General features: G+C 40.3%; 1 protein-coding gene across 2 annotated transcripts in view; it reads right to left on the bottom strand.

Moving 5' to 3' along the window:
* Nucleotides 1-22,357, bottom strand: part of LOC149462799 (histo-blood group ABO system transferase 2-like) — a 136,561-nt gene that overhangs the window by 101,983 nt on the left and 12,221 nt on the right. Inside the window, exon 1 of one of the 2 annotated variants that reach the window (XM_089676325.1) lies at nt 19,727-19,815. The exons of the other annotated variant lie outside the window; for it this stretch is intronic. The gene's annotated coding sequence lies outside the window, so the exon portion shown is untranslated. Of the gene's footprint in view, nt 1-19,726; nt 19,816-22,357 lie in introns of those variants that run through there. 2 annotated transcript variants of the gene reach the window in all.

Below are 22,357 nucleotides of genomic sequence, written 5' to 3'. Positions count from 1 at the left end.
AACCCAATTATGGAAAATAAGCAGACATGGCATAATTTTCAACAGGTATATTGTAGGAACTCTCTTGCAAAAGAAATACTCTTTACTGTGTGAAAATATTTTGAAGAACATACTAGCAATCTCCTGGCCATGAATGCTAGATCTAATATGGGACCCTCAGATGTGACTTCCATACTCTCAGATTTGAATCAGGAGTCAACAGACACTCTTTCTACTTCGCAGAGACTTGGACATTACTCTGAATCTCTGTGTGACACGAGGGTTACACACAATGATGTGGAATTGCTTGCATTCTTACAGAATGCTGTCCTTTCCTGAGTGGAGGACGCAGATAGGAGATAGCTACATACTACAGTTACTTGGGAGGAACTACATAGAGTATCAGGATACAATGTTCTCCCGAGCAAGATATATAAAATCTATAAAGAAATGCTTATTCCTATTTCAGCTGCCAAAGAACTGTGCCTGAGGCACATTACTTATATTACCTAAGTTAAGGATAAACTCAACACGCCTAGACTTGTAAAGAGAAATATCCCAACTAATCACAAACTAATCACAAACCTTTTTCCTACTTGTCAGGGTTCTCTCCAACTGCCTATCTCAAATTATACACAAATTGATGCACTTGGATCAATCATGATTTATCTCCTGAATAAATCTACTGTTGTTAACACACAGAAATCTTTAATTTGGGCAAAGACTTCCTTGCTTGGATCCAATTACTCTACACTTTGTCATCAACCTGAATTAAGGTAAATTATTCTCTATCAGATCCATTTGCATAAGAAAGAGGTACCAGACAGGGGTGTCCACTCTCCCCATTATTATTCACTCTTGCCCTTTAGGCATTAGCCTGAGTCATCTGCTGTGACCCTAATATAGTAGGATTCAGAAGAGGAGAGAACAAAGAGATTGACCCTTTACGTGGATGATGCCCTGTTTTTTTTTGGATCCTGTTCTAAAGACCCTCCCAATAGATGCTTCTCAAATTAAAACTGTAGATTCATTTATCTCTCTAGGAATTAGAGCAGAGGCATTCAACCTCTTGAACAGCACAAGCAAACTTAAGTGATTTGGTAACCAGTCTCAGGCCAAAATTAAATGAGATGCTTCCGAATTTCAAACTTTTTTATTTTGAATAGCATAATGAAGATTTTATATAGGACATCAAAACAGCGCAAATATATAATAAAAATAATTAATAATATAATTAATAAATATACACTCCGGTGAAAAATTTAATAAATAATTAATAAAAATGAAAAGTAATAAGTCCCACTCCATATCAATAAAGTGAAAAAAAATTAAAAAACATATTCATGAAAGTCCTTTTCCAAAAAAACTTTTGACCCGTGTTTCCACCGAAATAGTGCTCAAATACCACACCGCACTCACCAGATATTGGTGAAAAAACGCCTTTTAGTTTTTTTGGGATCCTAGACCTGGTCAGTAAGCCTCCAATCACCAGGTATTAATGGATCTCTCCTACTCCAGACAGGAATATAGCCAGCCTCCAGGATCACCAGACACCACTCTCCAAGAAAAAGTTTTGAATAATGCAGGGAAAAAAACCAAATATATAGTGTAATACTGCAATACTCAGGCAGAATCAATTTCCAAGTACCAAACCACTCACAATCTTAAAAAGTATAGTCAGCATTTATTGTATTTCAAATGGAGCCAAAATGCCACATCACCAGGGTATTTCTGAGATCTCACGGTCAGCAACAGATGACAGCAAAAGAATTACCCACAAGCAACATGGCCCCTGGGAACGGCACATGCCGGCGTGCGTTTCACTCGCCGGAAGTGATGCGGTACATTGGACGGCAAAGCCAGAAATGCATCAACGCATTTCGCTCCTCCTCCAGGGCGTTTTCACAGGTCTTGGTTTACACCTATGTGTTTTCCGTTGCGTTTTGCAGAAATGCACAGCAGTTCATTTAACATAATTTCCTATGGGACAAGTTCACATCTCCGCGTTTTCACTCGGTGCATTTTTTGGAAAGGGTCAGGGATTGTTTTAAATTTAAAATGTTGCGTTTTTGGTTCAATAGACTTCAATAGAGATGCTGCAGAAACACATGTAGTGCATTTTTGATGTGTTTGATGCGTTTTGACTTGTAATCTGCCCGGCAACAAGTTGGCAAAAAAACCTGCAAAACGCGTAAAAAAACGCATGTGAAAAAACACAAACGAACTGCAGAAATGGTCCAAACGCAAACTGCATATGTGTGAACCTAGCCTTAGGGAGAATTACCCTCTCTATTTGTCATGTTTACAGTTATCACTAAAAGTCAACGTGAAAGACAATCCCAACATTTGGGTTGTTACCAGAACTGGAAATGATCCAATAGTGGGGACACTAGGGACACTAGTCCTGGTGACCCTAATGTCAAGAAGGTATTCCCTCACTTTGAAGGGATTTCTTTTCACTTCCTAGTTTGGCTATGGAACAGGAAGTGAATGTAAAGCTCTCCAGTGGGAGAGAGATGGCAAAAATAAAACCTGGGGTTATAATCCCCCGTTTTATCCAACATGAAAAAAGGTGTTTTACTTTCAGTTCTACTTAAAAGAGTAACTCTACTTTCGTGGGAAAAAATGTCACACAAAAAACCACACACACATATATATACATATATATACCGTATATATATATATATATATATATATATATATAATTACAGAAGGTAAAATAAGTATTGAACATGCCCCCATTTTTCTAGGTAAATATATTTCTGAAGGTGCTATTGACATGAAATTTTCACCACATGTCAGTAATAACCCATGCAATCCATACATACAAAAAAACCAAAACAAATAAGTTCAGAAATTAAGTTATGTGTAATAAAATGGAATGACACAGGGAAAAAGTATTGAACACGCTAACTGAAATTTATTTAATACTTCGTACAAAATCCTTTGTTGGTATTGACAGCTTCAAGATGCCTCCTGTATGGAGAAACTAGTCGCATGCATTGCTCAGGTGTGATTTTGGCCCATTCTTTCACACAGTCTTCAAATCTTGAGGGTTCCGTGGGCCTCTTCTATGAACTCTGATTTATGGTTCTTTCCTTAGATTCTCTGTTGAATTCAAGTCAGGTGATTGGCGGGGCCATTCTAGCAGCTTTATTTTCTTTCTTTAAAACCAGTTGAGAGTTTCCTTGGCTTTGTGTTTGGGATCATTGTCTTGCTGAAATGTCCACTCTCGTTTCATCTGCATCATCCTTGTAGACAGCAGCAGATTTTTATCAAGAATGTCTTAGTACATTTTTCCATTCATCCTTCCTTCAACGACGTGAAGTTTGCCAGTACCATATACTGAAAAACAGCCCCACACCATGATGTTCCCACCTCCAGACTTCACTGTTGGTATGGTGTTTTTGGGGTGATGTGTAGTGCCATTTGACCTCCAAACATGGTGTGCATTATGGCATCCAAAGAGTTCAGTTTTTGTCTCATCTGACCGGACTATATTCTTCCAGTATTTCAAAGGCTTGTCTAAATGTTGTGCAGCAAACTTTAAACAAGCTTCAACATGCTTTTTCTTCAGCAATGGAGTCTTGTGTGCTGAGCGTGCATAAAGGCCATGGTGGTTGAGTGCATTACTTATTGTTTTCTTTGAAATAATTGTACCTTCTAATTCCAGTTGTTTCTAAAGCTCTCCAAAAGTGGTATTTGACTCTTGGACAACTCTTCTGATAATTCTTTTCACTCCTCTGTCCTCTCAGAAATATTGAAAGGAGCACCTGGTTTATGGTGAAATAATGTTCTTTCCTCTTCCAGATTATGGCTCCAACAGTGCTCACTGGAACATTCAGAAGTTTAGAAATCCTTCTGTAACCAATACCATTGGTATGTTTTGCAACAATAAGGTTGCAAAGGTCTTGTGAGAGCTATTTGCTTTTATCCATCATGAGATGTTTCTTGCTAACACCTTAGTAATGAGTCACCTTTTCATAGGTCATCAGTTGAGACTGAACCAGCTGATAGTAATTTGCACTGACGGGAGGGGCAGGATTGCTTTCTAATTACTGATATATTTCAGCTGGTGTCTTGGCTTTCCATGCCTTTTTGCACCTCCCTTTCTTCATGTTTTCAATAATTTTTCCCTATGTCATTCCATATTTTTACACATAACTTCATTTCTGAACTTATGTGTTTTGGTTTCTTTGAATGTATGGATTTCATAAGTTGTTACTGACATGCGGTCAAAATTTCAGGTCAATAGAACCTTTAGAAATATATTTAACAAGATAAAAGGTGACATGTGCAATATTTATTTTACCCGCTGTGTGCATATTTTATACATATATCATATACAATTGTGGCATACGCCCTATTTTAAAAAGACATTATAAAAAATTTACTTTTCTTTTCAATCTGCTTTGCTTTAATGTTTTATAATTTGTTGGGGAAAAAACAGCATACATGTAAGTGATATTATTATTATACACTCACTGGCAATTTTATTAGGTACACCTTGCTAGTACTGGGTTGGACCCACCTTTGCTTTCAGAACTGCTTTAATTCTTCATGGCAGAGATGGCATTCTGCATACCTTGTTGTAACGAGTGGTTATATGAGTTACTGTTGCCTTTCTATCATCTCAAACCAGTCTGCCCATTCACCTTTGACCTGGATATTTTCTCTTTTTCGGACCATTCTCTGTAAATCCTAGAGATAGTTGTGCATGAAAATCCCAGTAGATCAGCAGTTTTTTAAATACTCAGATGAGCCCATCTGACCAACAACCACACCACATTCAAAGTCACTTTTAATGAGTTCTAATGCTCGGTCGAACTTATGCAAGTCGTCTTCAGCAAGTCTAGATGCCTAAATGCATTGAGTTGCTGCCATGTGATTGGCTGATTAGCAATTTGTGTTAATAAGCAATTTAACAGGTGTACCTAATAAAGTGGCTGGTGAGTTTATATTTTATTGTAAAAGATATAGAGTTGAATGTCACTTTAAGTATATAAAGCACACTAACACTCAAATATTAGCAGCGACGTCTAATTTGTTCGATTTATAAAACCTTAGCATAGAACAGTGTGTGGAGTCTTGCCCTCCAATGTAAAAGTTGATAGGAGACAGAAGTAGGTATTTTGTCAGACTCTGACTGGGCGTTGTGAAGAAGGCATTGTCAGACCCCAGCCACCTTCATCAACTTGCGACAAATGGCTAGTCGAACTCAAAATGCGCTGCCTGATATGCGACAATGACACTTTCAACCCCGCACAAAGATTTTCCAGCTCACGGGACATCAATCTAAGTGACAGCAGACTGAGATTGGTATACACTTGATTTAGACTTGTTAAACTGCCACCAGATAGCTTGTTGGCCTATCAACCAATCACAATAGCAATTATGACATTTAAAGCGGAGCTCCACCCAAAAGGGGAAGTTCCGCTTTAAGCCTTTGTCCCCTGCTTCCCATTAAGGATTGGCACCTTTGTTGGGCATGGGGGGAGGGGTACCCGAATTTGACATGTACCCGCTCCCACTTCCGCTGCAATCGCCTAGGCGATCAGAAGCGGAAGTTGTCCTCCCCTCCTCCCTCCCCATAGTCTTCTGAGACATGTGACAGGTTCCAGAAGACTACAGGGCCATTCACAAAGTGCAGCGCTTCTCGCGCATGTGCAATGGGCACCCGGCTGTGAAGCCACAAGCCATGACAGCCGGGTGCCCACACTGAAGATGCTGGCACCAGGGAGAGAAGACGGCCGGTGAAACCAGAGGTGGTGAGGACACCGCTGGACCGAGGGACAGGTAAGTGTCTGTATTTTAAGAGTCAGCAGCTACACCTGCTGACTTTTTTTTTTTTTTTCAGGTGGAACTCCGCTTTAATAAATGTCTTTAATATACTGTACACTGTCACCACAGGCAGGAATATTCCAGAGATTCACAGCATAGTAGTCCTCTTTAAAGAAACGGGGATTTTTTACGTTCTAGTTTAGTACCAATAGAGACAATATTAATGATTGTAAAATATTGTTTAATTAAAAAAAAACAGGTAAAATGGTGCAAACAAAATATTTACAGAAGAAATGTATTACAAAATAAAAGAGGCAATGATGCAACAGAAAACAAAAAGGGTTTAAAAGTGAAAATACTTTAAAAAGTCCTGGTTTTGTGATTTCGGCAAAGTCCAGTCAATGAGCAAGATGGATCAGTGTGCGCTCATAGCTCTTGGCTGATTTTCCTTGTTTGATGGTAATGGAGAGCTCTAGACTGCTAATGCAGTATATCTTTTTGGTTCCTGAGGAGGGTGTGGACAGGTATGATCTGGCTAAGCTAAGCAGTGGCCGATAGAATGTCATAGTCTTTATGATCATGCGGTTGCCATGCCCTCAGATACAGTTTCCTAAATGCATTAATATTTCAAGTACACCAAATGTCGGGATCTGGTATCCCATATATTATTGTGCAGTATGAAATTGCCATTCCAGAGACTGTAATAATGATATACCTAAGATAGGTGTGTCACCCAAGAGGTGGAAGATGTCTATTCTGCATCCCATATATGACAACCTACTCATGTGTGACCTTGATCAGTTCAGTATTTTCTTCCACATTCAAATATATAATCAGTAGTATTATAGCTTTCTGATATATACTTTTATGGATTATATGTATGTGGGGTTGGTTGGGTGTGTATTGCAGACTATGCCATTTTGTGGGCAGGGCCTACCACACCCATGCACTAGGGGTACATCTGCCAGAGGGCGCACTCATCAATGCACAGGACTAGTGTTCATGTGTACAGTCTAACATTAAGGCATACTGACTTAGAGTTGAGCTGACACTGCACGTAGCATAATGCCATATTTCTCTCTGCCAAGAGCTGTCCCTTTGCTCTACTCCCAGTGTGTTCAATGTATTGCATTCGGGGTGGTGGGCCAAACTACACCACTCAACCAGCCAGAGTACCTCCACTAACTCACTCCCAGTAATGGAGTGAAATCCCACCGGACACAAAGAACGGGTCTCATGCGTGCCTGCGTGTACTCCTTTCTTTTCCTAACTATTAGTCAGGATAGGGATCTCCGTAAAGTTGGTCTGCTCCCGGTTCCTATGGAAGATGGACCATTAGAAAGGTGGCCCACCCAGCGACCCAACCTTCCCCAGGTACCTACCACACCTCCACTGATTGCTTGCGACTCTGCAACTTGACTTGGTTGTCATAAGCAATTACCTTGCTCTTCATCAAGTGCAGCTGTACTGTAATACCATAAACGTCATACCCCTTAGTGCAGGCCCAGGTTCTTTGTATACGTCATCTCCTTTATGTATCCCTTTAGGAACAACTTCAGACCAGGCCCAAAAAAAGGTCTTTACTCGTCTTTTTTAGTACCAACATAATACAGGATAAATTACGAACAGTTCTTTACATCCCTGACTAACTATGAATTGGCCCAGGTATACCTTGCAATTGGTTAAAGTTCATGTATTGTGGCAAGTCCATTATCAGAGACATGGTCCATGACTCGTGGCAACCCAGAAGTCTAGGTATAGTTAATATTCTCTGGTAGTTGTGATCAGCAGCAACATAGATATTAGTCTCCAACCAACCAATTCATAGCAACTCCACAAGTGCCTCCCTAAGCAGTTCCATCAGTGACTCCTCAAGTGTCGGCCTACCAGGAATTTATACTACAGGTGGTCTTGCTGAAACCCAAAAAGCCCGAGAACCAGTGGCCAAGAACTAACCCTTACTCAACCCATCCTGGGCCATTATCTAACTCACTTAAGCAGGTTTTAACATACTTACATGTAGCTTTTGAGGCTGGCCATACATTATACAATTTTATTATTCAATTTCCTTTGGATTTACTGTACCTTCAACTATGTAGTACAAGGGCCTGCCCGATTGCACCCAAATTGAAAGTGTTTAGGTTTGACCTCATAATATATGGTTTTGGTAAATCTAAAGGAAAATTGTACAAGAAAATTGTATAATGTATGGCCAGCCTGAGCCTGTGAATTGAAGGGGTCTTTTGCAGGTCAAGAAAGATAGTTATCAGTATAAATCAGGCCTAAATGGCTTTACAACATCAATTAGCCTTGTGTAAGACAATGCACATCACACATACACTATATATTCTAAAAAATGTCATGGCTACCTTATGAATTTTGAGCAACATGGCTGCCCTGTGTCTTTTCACACAGTTTTTGGGGTGCCCAGTTCACATCATCATCACAGGCAGACATTCTGAGTAATGTCCTGATGGTATCACCTTCCCTAACTCAGAAACTCACACAACTTTTTATCATACAGAGATCTTATCACATGATGGTATAGAAGAGATATTATAGAAGTTCTAGTTGTGAAACAGAGCTGCGTACTCTGTTTGATGTACTATAGAAATGCCCACAATTATTCAGATACTGGTGACAAAATGAATGTAGTTTTTATCAATGATACATCTGCGCACCCAAAAATCTGCATTCTAGGCTTATTATATGAGGAGAACTATGCTTTGAATGACTGTTGTTTGTTGCCTGTAAGTTGGTAGCACAAAAATGGATCTCTCGCTTCTCCAACCCATGAGATGTGGAAAAACTCAGTTAATGCTCTACTGCTACAAGTGGTTAGGAACTGTGGGTTTAACATCGATTCAATTCACACCCTTATATTCTAATAATAATGATAACCCATGGGGCCAAGGTAACTAACTACGAAAACATTTAAACACACGTACACATGTTGATCCAATTTCCCAAGTTACCTTATTAAGACCATGGAACCATAGGTGCGGCTTAGCATAATAATTGTAGTCAGACGTGGCATGGCATGGTAAAAGTTTGTTCGATTACTTTGAACGAAATACTGTCCCCATGTTCCTTCTATTATCTGTCAGGTCAATGATTTACAATGCTTAAAATAAATAACATTAATATTGTTGTAAAATGGATAAAACCCTACTAATTAATATTACCTGCTGTTCTTTGTACAACAAGTTTCTGGGAAAGAGGAGGTGGGGAATTCAGTTTTATATGGAAAAACTTTCATTAAAAAAGTAGCTGCTTTACAAGTTGTTGCTGACACATAAAAAGAAAGTCCAAGTAAGGACTGTTGAATCTATGTACTGTGAACACAGTGGGGTTTGGGTCTATGCACTGTGAACACAGTAGAGGGTACACAAAAATATGTAGCCCACCACACTGCAATTCAAGTAATGCAGCACAATACAACATTGTATAGCACTTTATATAGCACTGCACAAGGCACTGTATAGCATTATACAGTGAAACTACTAAAACTCTTATATTAAGGGAATTCATATAAGAGAAACAAGTGCAGACATAAGTGCTTGTGCATACTTCTGCTCATTGCTCTGTGCTTGGGGTAGCTGCAGTAGCAAAAAAAAATTAGAATGCATTGCTGGCACTGGTATTGGTGTCCAGTGTCCGATATAAACTATGGAGCACTGTAGAAAAAAGCTGGTGCATGGTCTGCAGCCTGTTTCTATTTACCTGTAATCTGCTCTGCTAGCTCTGCCTATTCAGTTCAAGTGCTAAACTGTCATTTTCATACATATTATTGAGGATGTTTCTGAGAAAAACAAGTACATAATACAGAGCACATAACAGGTGTAAATGTACTATTGCATCTTCATTACCTAGAATATATACTGGAATGTCCCTCTGGGAAAATCGGCTTATCAAGTTTTGTTAATTATGTCATGCAGATTAAAGTGATATTAAAAGCAATTTTTTTTATTTAAGTAACTAACAGGTCATACTTACACGATCTGTGCCATGGTTTTGCACAGGGCAGCCCAATCATCCTCTTCTCAGGTTCCTCACCAGCACTCCTGGCCCCTCAGTCCTGCTAAGTGCTCCCACAGCAAGCAGCTTGCTATGGGGGCACCCAAGCAGGCTCGCTCCTGTGCTGTTGCTCTGTGTGTCTATTCACAAACAGAGCCACGGCTCGGTCAGCCCCAATCTCTCCTCATTATCTTACTGGCTTTGATTGACAACAGCGGCTCTCGTGCACATCTCTGGATTGCGATGGGGTTCAGGTAAGCATTAGGGCATTAAGGTGGGCTGGGGAGGGGGGGTGCTGCACACAGATGGTTTTTACCTTTATGCATACATAAAGGTAAAAAACCTTGAGCCTTTACAACCACTTTAATTGACAGGTCTTAAAACTAGAACTAAGGGCAAAACATTTTTTTTTGGATAAAGTAAGGGAGGGTTATAACCCTGTCAGTATGTTTTTTGCCATCTGCTTCCCATTGGGGAGAATTCCACCAGCCCAATGTCCAATGTCCCATAGCCAAAACAAGAAGTGAGAGCAAATCCCTGCAAATTAAAGGAATCCCTAGGGGACCCCCAGGTCACCAGAACTGGTGTCCCCATTGGACGATTTCCCCTCTATTACTTTTCTGGAAACAACCCAAAATTTTTGATTTATTTTACTTTAATGATAATGGTAAATAAGACAAACAAAACTTGTGAATTTAGAAGACAACAAGGTAGTCAAAGTGCAGGAATTAGTAAAAACAATGTGTATTTTATTAAACAAACAAAAATGGAAACGTACATTCAAGTAAGAGAAGTGCTGCTTGGACGTAAAAGGAAATGAAAGTGTGTGCCTGAGAATGATGAGCCCGGTCTACAGACCGGCTACAGCTGTCAAACACAGGAAACTGGACCTGCCGTGTAAGGATGGAAAGCAGCAGCATCAATGGCCGTCCTCAACAACCATGGCATTCACTTAACAGGTACTTGATAAAGGAGGCAGGGCCTCTGAAACGCGTTGTACAAGCCCCTTCTTCGCTTCTTCCCAGTGGATGCCATGTTTGTTGAGGATGGCCATTGATGCTTCAGCTTTCCATCCGTACACGGCAGGTCCGGTTTCCTGAGGATGACAGGTGTAGCCAGTCTGTAGACCGGGCTCATCATTCTCAGGCACACACTGTCATTTCCTTCTACATCCAAGCAGCACTTCTCTTACTTGAATGGAAGTCTGGATATTTGTTTAATTCTTGCGCTTTGGTTACCTTGTTTCCTTCTATATGCCATTGAGGATTCCTCCCAGACCTGATGTGCCAACGGGCAGAGATAGCAATAACAATTGCTGTGGCCATCTCCGCTCTGTCCAAAACTAATAAAAAAAGTTTTGCCTTTTAGTTGTACTTTAATGCATCTGTAATCATCAATGAATACAGGATACCCAAATGCTCATTTAACACAATAAAGGAGTGATGGGGTGGGAAGTGTACCTTGTCTATCCAAGAAATTACAATTTAGTATGAGATGGGAATGATCACTGGTAGTATAACAACATATGTTGGAGAAAGAGTGAGGGATTATGATAAAATTGGACATGATTTTCCTGGTCGTTTGCTGGTAGAATGGCTTTGCTGTGGCTATTTGGGTATGGTCAGACAGGGAGGTATTTACTAAACTGGAGACTGCAAAATCTGGTACAACTCTGCAGAGAAAACAATCAGCTTCCAGGTTTTATTGTCAAAGCTTAATTGAACAAGTTGAAGTTAGAAGCTGATTGGCTACCATGCACAGTTGCACCAGATCCGGAGTGCACACGTAAATCTGCCCCAGCATGTCTTTATGAACAAGTGGGGGCTAGGTGCAACAGAGTATAGATATGTAAAGCCCCTTTCAGATGGGAGGGACCCGCCAGTGGATTCATTTGCTCAGCGGGGGATCTTCCCGCTGATTCCTGCTGAGCAAGTGGATGACAGGTCTGTGTCTGCTCTGCTGCTACAGAGCAGACATAGACACAGCCTGCTTGTTACTATGGGTGGTCAGATGGAAACGGACCATCTGTTCGCTTCCACCTGACTGTCATCCGATATGATACGATCCACCAGACAGATGGGGAACAGATCTCCATCCGTTTGTTTTTGGTGTACAGGATCATCAGATTCCGACTGGTTTCAGCGGACATTTGTCCGCTGACACCCGCAGATCCATAGAAGTCTACGGATGGTCTGATCGGGTCTGCCTGAAAAACTGACAGGCGGACCCGATTGTACAGTCAGTGTGAAAGGGGCCTATATGAACTGCTTCCAGTTCTGGATGATGGAATATATTTTAGCTTATTATGTATAATACATTGTGGATTTCCTTTTCTTTCACAGCCAGTTCAAAGCGGGAGTCGCAAGGAAAAATGTTACACATTCCTGTGTGATTCACATGCGTTTCAGTGCAGTGCAATTTGAGCCCATTCCTGAACTCAAATTGCACTGCCCCAGACAGGTGGACCCGATTAGACCGTCAGTGTGAAAGGGGCCTACATGAACTGCTTCCAATTATGGATGATGAATTATATTTTAGCTTATTTTGTATAATACATTGTGGATTTCCTTTTCTTTCACAGCCAGTTCAAAGTGGGAGTCACACAGAAACATGCTACACATTCCTGTGTGATTTACGTGTGATTCAGTGTGGTGCAATTTGAGCCCATTCTTGCACTGCACTGCCCCAGAGTTAGTGCATGCATTACTTTTGGAAACTCGCTGCAACTGGATCACATGGTTCTTCTCTACCCTGAGGTGTTTGGAGTGTTGTTAAATAAACATCAATACCTGGTGCAGATCACAACGTCACTGTCTTTTGAACGTGGTTGTGGGAAACTGTTGGATTTTAGACACATATAATACTTTAGTGTCTTGAGGCGATTATGAATGAAAGAGCCGTTGAAATAAAAAATAAAGTGTGATTTTATTTTATCACACAATGGCTTAAAATAACAATATAAAGCGTATCATGAACACTTCCATGCAGATAAAACTACTGTAGAAATATCAAGCAGAAGTTTAAAGAAAAGTCATCATTATTGTCATGGCTGTCTGACCATGTGCACCTTCCATGTTCTCCTTGTCCTTCTCAAGACTTTGAGAAGAAGCCGGAAATAGACGGAAGTGACGATCTTGTCTTACAGCATGCACCTGTTCCAACTTCTCAGAAGGTTCTCAGACATGTGTGTGTGGAAGAGAGTCCACTGTCCCTTATGGACCTTTTATGAAACGAATAAGCGTCATAGCTTGAGATTCTTAATACCTTGCATGGAAGTCAGTACTGCTTGGCAAAGCCATTTCATAGAAGGCAGGGGACGCTGTATATATATGGAGATTTGATGGACAGGTACATATGTTGATGATGTAACCTCAACTATCATATTTAAATTATAATATAACTTAAGATCTTTACAACATATCAATGTATAATCACTAATCTATATATGTATCAATATTAGCAACTTATACTAAATACACACAGATACTATTAAAAATACATTATGTAATAGTAAGTCACTTCTAATAGACATTTACTAGAGACTTCTAACCAGCTGTGCCTTAATATAGAATACTCAGCCTTCAGCTGGATAGCTGGTCTCAGCTTAACTAACTCATATCTTTCGGTCTCAGCTATAACTTATATCTCAGCTTACTTTACTGAAGAATTAAATAATATCATTGGCGTAAGGCGTCCATTCAAACATATTAATATTAATTATGATTAATCATAAAAACCAAATATTTTGCAAGCTTGCCATCAATATAAGTGCCGAATCATTAATTTGATTAATTTAATTTCTTTCAGAAACGTGCATGGAACGCAGGTTTCCTGCACCGCATTGAATTCCACCATGTGAATGGGTCCTAATGATGCATTCTGCAAATTTTACAACTATTTCCATTTTTGTATTCTTGTTTCCACTGCAGCCTTGATGAAAGGGGGGAGCATCTGCACCCCCAAAAAACATTGGCTTGTCTAGGTTTCCTTGTCATGATCAAACACAAATTATAAAAGATTATGGACTTTTGATCTTATTCTCTGGGGGAAGTCTCTGTTTCTGCTGACAGCAGCCTCCCCGGAGCAACCTACACTCCATAAGGTCTCAAATGACTTTCCACATTTAACAAACTACTAAGTAGTTGTACCCAAAGTCTGTTGTATACACGGTTTGTTATTTTATTCGGAAGCCAATATATGATAAGACAAAACAAGATGGGACAAGCAAAACTTTTATAGCAAAGAGTTTACAAGCAAGGTGGAAGTGAAAGTTGCACAATGGGCAGAAACACTGCTAACCAGGCCCAGAAACCTAAAAGATTTCACAAACCTGAAAAAAACACCTTCTAAAATACTTCATCACACAGAGAGCAACTAGAACAAGTATTTTTCCTGAATTTCCAAAAGAAAGGATGAGTGCAATTATTGCACAATGCGCTTATTCAGCTGCGATTACAGGTAACAAAAATGGTGAAAGGTCTGGGGGATAAAACATATCAAGAGCGACTTCAGGAACTTAACATGTCCAATCTGGAGGAAAGAAGGGAAAGGGGAGACATGATTGAAACCTCTTAATACATCAAGGGGGTGAAAAAGGTTCGGGAGGGCAGGATTTTCAACACAAAATCAAAATCAAGAACACGGGGACATGACCTTAACCCCCTCATGCCGGCGCCTCTCAGAAGCCGGGAGGCGGGGCGAGGTTTAGGGTCATGTGACTGCCGTGACACACTGTCACGGTGGTCACATGATTGGGAAAGGTCCCGATCGAAAGAGGAGATCAGGACCTTTCCATGAGTACCGGACATGTGTGCTGGGAGCGCGCAGGGAGCGTGCTCTCGACACATATGTCCTTTCTTATTAGAGCGCAACTGTGCGGCCGCTCGGTGTCTAGGCCCAGACGCCGGGAGGCCACACATTTGCGTGCAGCCGGTGTGAAGAGGTTAAACTAAATGGAGGAATGTTTAAAACTAATCTCAGAAAGTACTATTTTACTGAAAGAGTAGTTGATGCCTGGAATAAACGTCCAGCAGAGGTAGTGAGCCAGTCAACAGTAAATAGCTTCAAACATGCTTGGGACAAGCATGGATCTACACTCAGACAACAAAAAAAAAAACAGACAACCCCCCCCCCCCCCCCCCCAAAAAAAAAAAAAAAAAAAAACAGGCAAACTCGGTGGACCACTTGGTCTTTTTATGCCATCACTTTTCTATGTTTCTATGATTATGGACATGCAATTTGCAGCACTATACCACAGTCAGCTAAGGAAATAATCATTGGGGGTGGATTTACTAAAGGCAAATAGACTGTGTACTTTACAAATACAGTTGCTCTTATTTTCCCCAGAACTTAGTGAATATGCTGAAGTTCTGCTGATTTCCATTATCCAATCATGTGCAAGCCAAAATGCTGTTTTTCTTATTTTCCTTCCGTAGATGGGGGTGTTTTTTTACAAAGTGAAACTTCACCATATTTACTAAACTCTGAGGAACATGCAATGCACTTAACCACTTGCCTAGCGGGCATTTATATCCCCTTCCTGCCCAGGCATATTTTCAGCTTTCAGCGCTGTCGCACTTTAAATGACAATTGTGCGGTCATGCAACACTGTAGCCATATGAAATTTTTACATTTTTTTACACAAATAGAGCCTTCTTTTGATTATATTTAATCGCCACTGGGTGTTTTATTTTTTGCACTATAAACAAAAAAAAAGAGCAAAAAATTTGAAAAAAAAAGTTTTTGTTTCTATTATAAAATTTTGCAAACAGGTAATTTTTCTCCTTCACTGATGTGCATTGATGAGGCTGCACTGATAGCCAGCACTGATGGGCACTGATAGGTGGCACTGATGAGGTGGCACGGATAGGCAGCACTGATGGGCACTGATAGGCAGCAATGATACGTGGCACTGATGAGCTGGCACTGATGATGCTGCACTGATAGGCAGCACTGATACGTGGCACTGATGAGCTGGCACTGATGATGCTGCACTGATAGGCAGCACTGATGGGCACTGATAGGCAGCACTGATGGGCACTGATAGGCAGCACTGATGGGTGGCACTGACTGACGGCACTGCTGGGCACTGATGGGTGGCACTGCTGGGCAGCAATGATGGGTGGCATTGATGGGGGGCACTGGTGGGCACAGGTGGTGCCACTGTCGGGCACAGGTGGGTGGCACTGCTGGGCACTTGTGGGCAGCACTGGTGGGTGGCACTGCTGGGTACTGATCATCAGGGCACTGATGATCGGTGCCGATCCGTCCTCTGACAATTGCCGGTTATCGGCAGTACTTTCCTCACACTGTAACAGCGTGAGGAAAGTGCAACCAATAACCGACAACTGCATTTACCGGTGATCTGCTGTGTCACTGGACACAGCTGATCACGTGGTAAAAGGCAGCTGCAAATGGCCTTTTATCACTTCACCTGATCAGCTGTGTCTGTAGGACACAGCGATCATGGAGATTGCCGGGTGCGTGCCCCACAGTGGCGTGCGGGAGAGCGCGTTCTGAGAGGATATCATATGACACCCTCCCAGAACTGGACAACCGCGCTGTAGCCGTCATTAGGCTATAGCACGGTTGGCAAGTGGTTAAAGAGTGCAAAGTCTATTTGCCTTTTGTAAATCCATGTCAATCAGCCCTGTTGATATACTTATGCCCTAATAGAGTGTGTTATGGAAACTGCAGCCTGCAAGATGTTACTGTTTCAAATACGCACTTTGGAGTCCACAGAAAAAAATTATAATTCCGTAAGACCTGGTTCACAACTATGCAGTTTGCTTTTGATCTTTATCTGCAGTGCTTTTTGCGGTGCGTTTTGCATTTTTGCACACGTTTTTCATGCATTTTTTTAAGCATTTTGCATTTTGCAAAATGCATCAAAAACGAACTAAATGTGTTTCTACTGTGTGTCCATTGAAGTCTATTGAACCAAAAAAGCATTGTTCTCCATTGAAAAAAGTCCCTGACTTTTTCCAGAAACGTAGCAGCTGAAAAACACATAGATGTGAATTGTCTCAGGAATTCATGTTAAGTGGACTGTAGTGCGTTTCTGCAAAATGCACAAAAAACCGCATAGGTGTGAACCAGGTCTTAAACACACAGAAGGTGCCTTTGCTGTATTTTAATGCAGCATATCATATGACCAGCAGAGGCTTTTTTTAAATTGTATGTTAGAACAGTGTTTCTCCTTTTTTCAGTCAAGGCACCCTTTAAAATTATGGATAGTCTTGAGGGACCCCATTCTAAAATGTGAAAAACTATTGTAATTGTTTTACATTATGCAGCAACATCCACACATGTAGGACACCCATCATTAGAGGTAATTTATTCTTCCAAAGCACATACACTTTTGCACACTGGTACTGACTAGTATACCAGTGTTTCTCTTCTCCCTCAGTTTTTCTCCATCACTGAGCTAATGTGACCCCAGCACTGATGGAGAGGGGCAGGGGAGGGTCAAACTAGGATGCTGTGCAGGCCACTGACTTCCTCCTTATCAACTGATGATGTCATTGGTTGTCAGAACGCCGGCGGCTAGAAGGTCGTAACGGTGCACAATGAAAATTAATATGCAGGCTTGTTCCACCCGTTGGCTTGTATACAGGTTTTGGGCATTTTTTAGAAATTTTGCCATGGCACCCCTGAAGAAACCTCAAGGCACCCCAGGGTGCCTGGGTTGAGAAAGGCTGTGTTAGAATACAGAGCCAAATGCTTGCTGAACTGCATTAAAGGACATTTCTAAGGCTAGGTTCACACCTATGCAGTTTGTGTTTGATCTGTTTCTGCAGTGCATTTTTGCGGTGCATTTTTGCACTGCGTTTGTTAAGCATTTTTTATGCGTTTCGCGTTTTTTTCTCTCCAAACTGTTGCTGGGCAGATTAAAAAGCAAAACACATTTAAAAAATGCATCAAAAACGCATAAAAAATACACTACATACATTTCTGCAGTATCTGGATTGAAGTCTAACCAAAAACACAACGTTTTACATTTAAAAATGTGGAGATGTGAACGTGCCCCATAGGAAATCATGTTACATGGACTGCTGTGTGTTTCTTCAAAACGCAATGAAAAAACCATAGGTGTAAACCTAGACTAAATGTATATAAATGATTTTTTGTTGGTGCCATTCACACAATGCATGTACATGCGTCAAGAAGAAGTCAATTTAGCGGTGTTTACAAAAATTATAATTGTGTGCATCCAGGATCCAATTAGATATTCTAAACATGGCTACATGCATGTAAACCCACCTAAACATGTCTAAAGTTACTTTATAGCTTCATACACATGGCTGTAAAAATACGCATATACAAGAGTTTTGTCATTACGGATCTGAATGCAGATGCATTGTTTTAAATGGAGACATTTAGGCAGGTGTGTAAACATGAGCTGCTTTTAGATCTATAACACAGAATCCAAAAATTTGTGCCTAAGAACATGCAATTTACATACTTGTATACTTTTCTCCTAGAAAACACACTTTTAATAGCATTAGTAACATTTTTATGGTTGTATGAAAGAAGCCTTGGGCCATAAAAATGTTACTGATGTTATTACATGTGTTTTCTAACAGAAAAGCTCCTGCATAATGATCACTAAAATATTTGTGTATAAATGCTTTTAAATGTGTAAAGACATGTAAAGATGAGTACATAACTTGCTTTTATGATGTATGTTTGCCTTTTGCTTTAGAGTTAATTTACATGCTTAGAAACGCATATGCAGATTTTTGGATTCTGTGTTACAGATCTGAAAGTAGCTCATATTTACTCACCTGTATGAATGGCTCCATTGAAAACAACACAGCTGCTTTCAGATCCGTAATTAAAAAACACTTGTATGTGCGTTGTTTTACGCTCATGTGAATGAAGCCTAATGCAAGCCATACATGGGTCGAATTCCAAACGAATTTTCTTTAAAAAATTGCTTGAGGTGATTGCAGCCGTATTAGTGCATTTGCGACAGAAACAATTGAGTACTGACGTGATACTTTTTTTATTTACACTAACATACAATTTTGAGGACAAGCTTTCAGGGTATGTCCTCTTCTTCAAGGTCCAAGCAGTACTATTTCACAAAGTTTTAGCAGAATGTTAAAAGATATGTTGAAAGAAAAAGAGGGAAAAAAACAGAAAGGTTTTGTGTACATTTGTTTGTGTGTGTTTCTTTCTGGGTTTTTTTTCTCTTTTTTCTTTCAACATATCTTTAAACATTCTGCTAAAACTTTGTGAAATAGTACTGCCTGGACCTTGAAGAAGGGGACATACCCTGAAAGCTTGTCCTCAAAATTGTATGTTAGTGCAAATAAAAAAAGTATCACGTCAGTACTCAATTGTTTCTTTAAAAAATGCGAAATTTTGTGCATTTTGTAATCCGACAATGCCACCATTGATTTCCAAATTCGATCAACCAAGCTTTTAGTTTCACCTCATGTTGCTACAGAAAAGAATTTTCTTGGCCAAGAATTTTCTTTTCTTTCCAGGTCACAGCTCATGCTTTTTTCTTTTTCAATTAAATTTCTCCCATCATTGATTAGAAATTTGTTCGTTTTTCAAAAAATTTCCAACATGCCCAATCACTCAAATTCGATGGTCGCTCGAAAATCAGTTGTTGCTGTGGCCCGATAATAGTGCGAAATTCGAACGAACATTCTTAGAAAACATTTTCAAAAGAAAATTCTTTCGGCATTCAACCCATGTATGGCTGGTTTAAAGCAGGAAGATCTAAACACAGAAGGCTGTTACTGCTTTTCCAGATCACCTCAGTGTGAATAAGGCCGCATACAGATCATCTCTGATAACAACTTGACATCCACAATAAAATGCAAACACATACAACAGTAATAAGAACATGGACTATAGTACATCAAAAAATACAAGATTTAAAAACACAGCAAATGTTTAGAAAAATGGTAATCCCTTCTGTTGATAAATTTACCTTTAACGGTAATCCTTCACTCCTGACTCCCTGGCACCAGCACAAGGACAAGTATTGCACTGAGATGTATCTTGTTATAACAAAAGAACAAACATGACCTGTACAGTGCACCTGCCTTGACAAATCCCATTCTGATCTCTAGCTCCCCCTAGGGTTCAGAAAAGCCAATAGCAACCTGCACTCACATGCCTGAATAACACTGAATTCTGAAAGTCACCTCTCTTTAACCCCTCGACCAGGCCATTTTTTTTGGATAGGGCGCTGCGTTACTTTAACTGACAATTGTGCAGTCATGCAATGCTGTACCCAAATGAAATTTATGTTCTTTTTTCCCCACAAATGGAGATTTCTTTGGTGATATTTGATCGCCTGAGCTTTTTTATTTTTTGCGCTATAAACAAAAAAACCTACAATTTTGAAAAAAAAAAAGAATATTTTTGACTTTTTGCTATAAAACACATCCAGTAAAAAGATTTAAAAATCAAATTTCGGCATTAATTTAGACAAAAATGTATTCTGCTACATGTCATTGCTAAAACAAAAATCCCAATATAGGTAAATAATTGGTTTACGTGAAAGGTATAGTGTCTACAAATGGTGGTGTATATATACTGGAATTTTTTTTTTTTTTTTATACTAGTAATGGCAGCGATCAGCGACTTATAGTGGGACTGTGGCGGGCATTCTGACACTGGGCAGAACTGACTAACTGTCACTGACATCCATAGTGACACCAATACAGTGATCAGTGCTAATAAAAAGCACTGACACTGTACTAATGACACTGGGCAGGAAGGGGTTAACATCTGGGGAGATCAGAAGGTTAACTATGTGTTGTGTGTGTTTTACTGTGTGTACTATGTGCTGCAATTTACTGTGTAAACATGCTGCTTTGTATTGCTCTGCATACATACAGCCCTCTCCCCCATCAGTGATACTCGTCGATCGCTGGGTTTTGATGGGTACCCAGTGATCAAAAGCTGTAGCCACCAATGGCAGCACAGGTAGGGCGCACGCGCGCCCCCTACCCGGAAATACAAAATCACACATATTATTTTTATATATATATATATATATTACACACACACACAATTCTGTGCAGCCCTGCCGTCCTGTAGTAGTAGTTCTGCTATAGGGCGGTCAGGAAGCGGTTAAAAGAAAAATTCAGGATTAAAAAAAAAATGTATACTTCCTTAGGTGGATGCAGCATTTATCCAATGATGCATATGTCCCCTGCCACCTCTACATTGTTAACTGAGCGATCAAAGACCACCGACCACTTAGTGCTTGGTCTTCAGTGAGCTATAGCCCACTGTCAGCTAAATATGGGACATAGGAGTGCAAAATTAAGTGCATCCCTGTGATCCCCAGGAAAAAGTAGAGCCAAAAGAGGTCTGGCTATACTTCTCCTTTAACCACTTAAAGTCTGGGCCAATTCGGAATGTGTAAAATACATATACATTTTTGCCAAAAAAAAACTTAGAACCCCCAAACATTACATAATTTTGTAAGCAGGGGCCCTAGAGAATAAAATGGTGGGTGTTGCATATTTGTATGTCACATAATATTTGCACAGCAGCTTTTCAAAGGCAATTATTTTGAAAAAAATATATACTTTAATGAATTTTAATGCAAAAAAAAAACACAATACAAATACTCAATTATGGGTGAAGTGTTTTTAAAAATGTTACACCGAGTAAATAGATACTACTGTACATGTCACGCTTTACAATTGTATGCGCCAGTGGAATGGCCCCAAACTTCGTTACCTAAAAATCTCCAGAGGTGTTGCTTTAAAAAGCCTCTACGGGTTACCAGTTGAGAGTTACACGGAAGGTCTGGTGCTAAAATTATTGTTCTCGCTCTGATGTGCGGGGTGATACCTCACATGTGTGGTGCAATTTCTGTTTACATAAGCGTGTGGGACTGCCCCTAAGGCTTGCATTTGCGTGTCAGTACACAGAAATGGGGGCTCTTTTTAAAAATGTATTTATTTATTTATTTTATACTGTATAAACTACTATATATACTATAACTTTATTTTTTTTTATCACTTGTATTGCTATCACAAGGGATGAACAACATCCCTTGTGATAGCATGAGCAGTGACAGGTCCTCCTTTTTGGAGAGATCTGAGGTCTAATAGACTCAAGATCTCTCCTCTGACCTCCAAAGCATATGATCAAACCAAGATCTGAAGCTTTTACAAGCCAGGAATGAGACTGTTGACATGAGACCAGGGGTGGACTGACAACTCATGGGGCCCCCGAGCAATAGGGGATCATGGGGCCCCTGTGTCCTTGCCCAAACTCAAAAAAAGCCTATGAAAAATGTACCAGGGGCATCTCATGGGGCCCCCTACTGACCCAGGGCCCTCGGGCAGTGCACGAGTTTCCAAATGGTCAGTCCACCCCTGCATGAGACTGGAATTTTCTTGCTTCTGTTTTCTGGTATCACACAGTGGGAGGAATGACATCCGTTCCTCTCACTGTGTCTAAGGAACTGGATGCCACAGCCTGCATCCTTGCCGGGCTCCCCAATCGCTGAAGAAAACCCAGTAAAGGCAGCGGCAGGGGACCCCATTAAAAGTAATGCAGCGGCTCTTTTACTGCTTGGATTAATTTTACCTTG

Source organism: Staurois parvus, unplaced genomic scaffold (assembly GCF_062004578.1).
Source record: "Staurois parvus isolate SC_StPar_1 unplaced genomic scaffold, SC_StPar_1.0 ptg000166l, whole genome shotgun sequence".
In the NCBI taxonomy this organism is placed as follows: Eukaryota; Metazoa; Chordata; class Amphibia; order Anura; family Ranidae; genus Staurois; species Staurois parvus.
The sequence above is the reverse complement of the archived record's forward strand: the minus strand, read 5'-3'. Positions and strand labels throughout refer to the sequence as shown.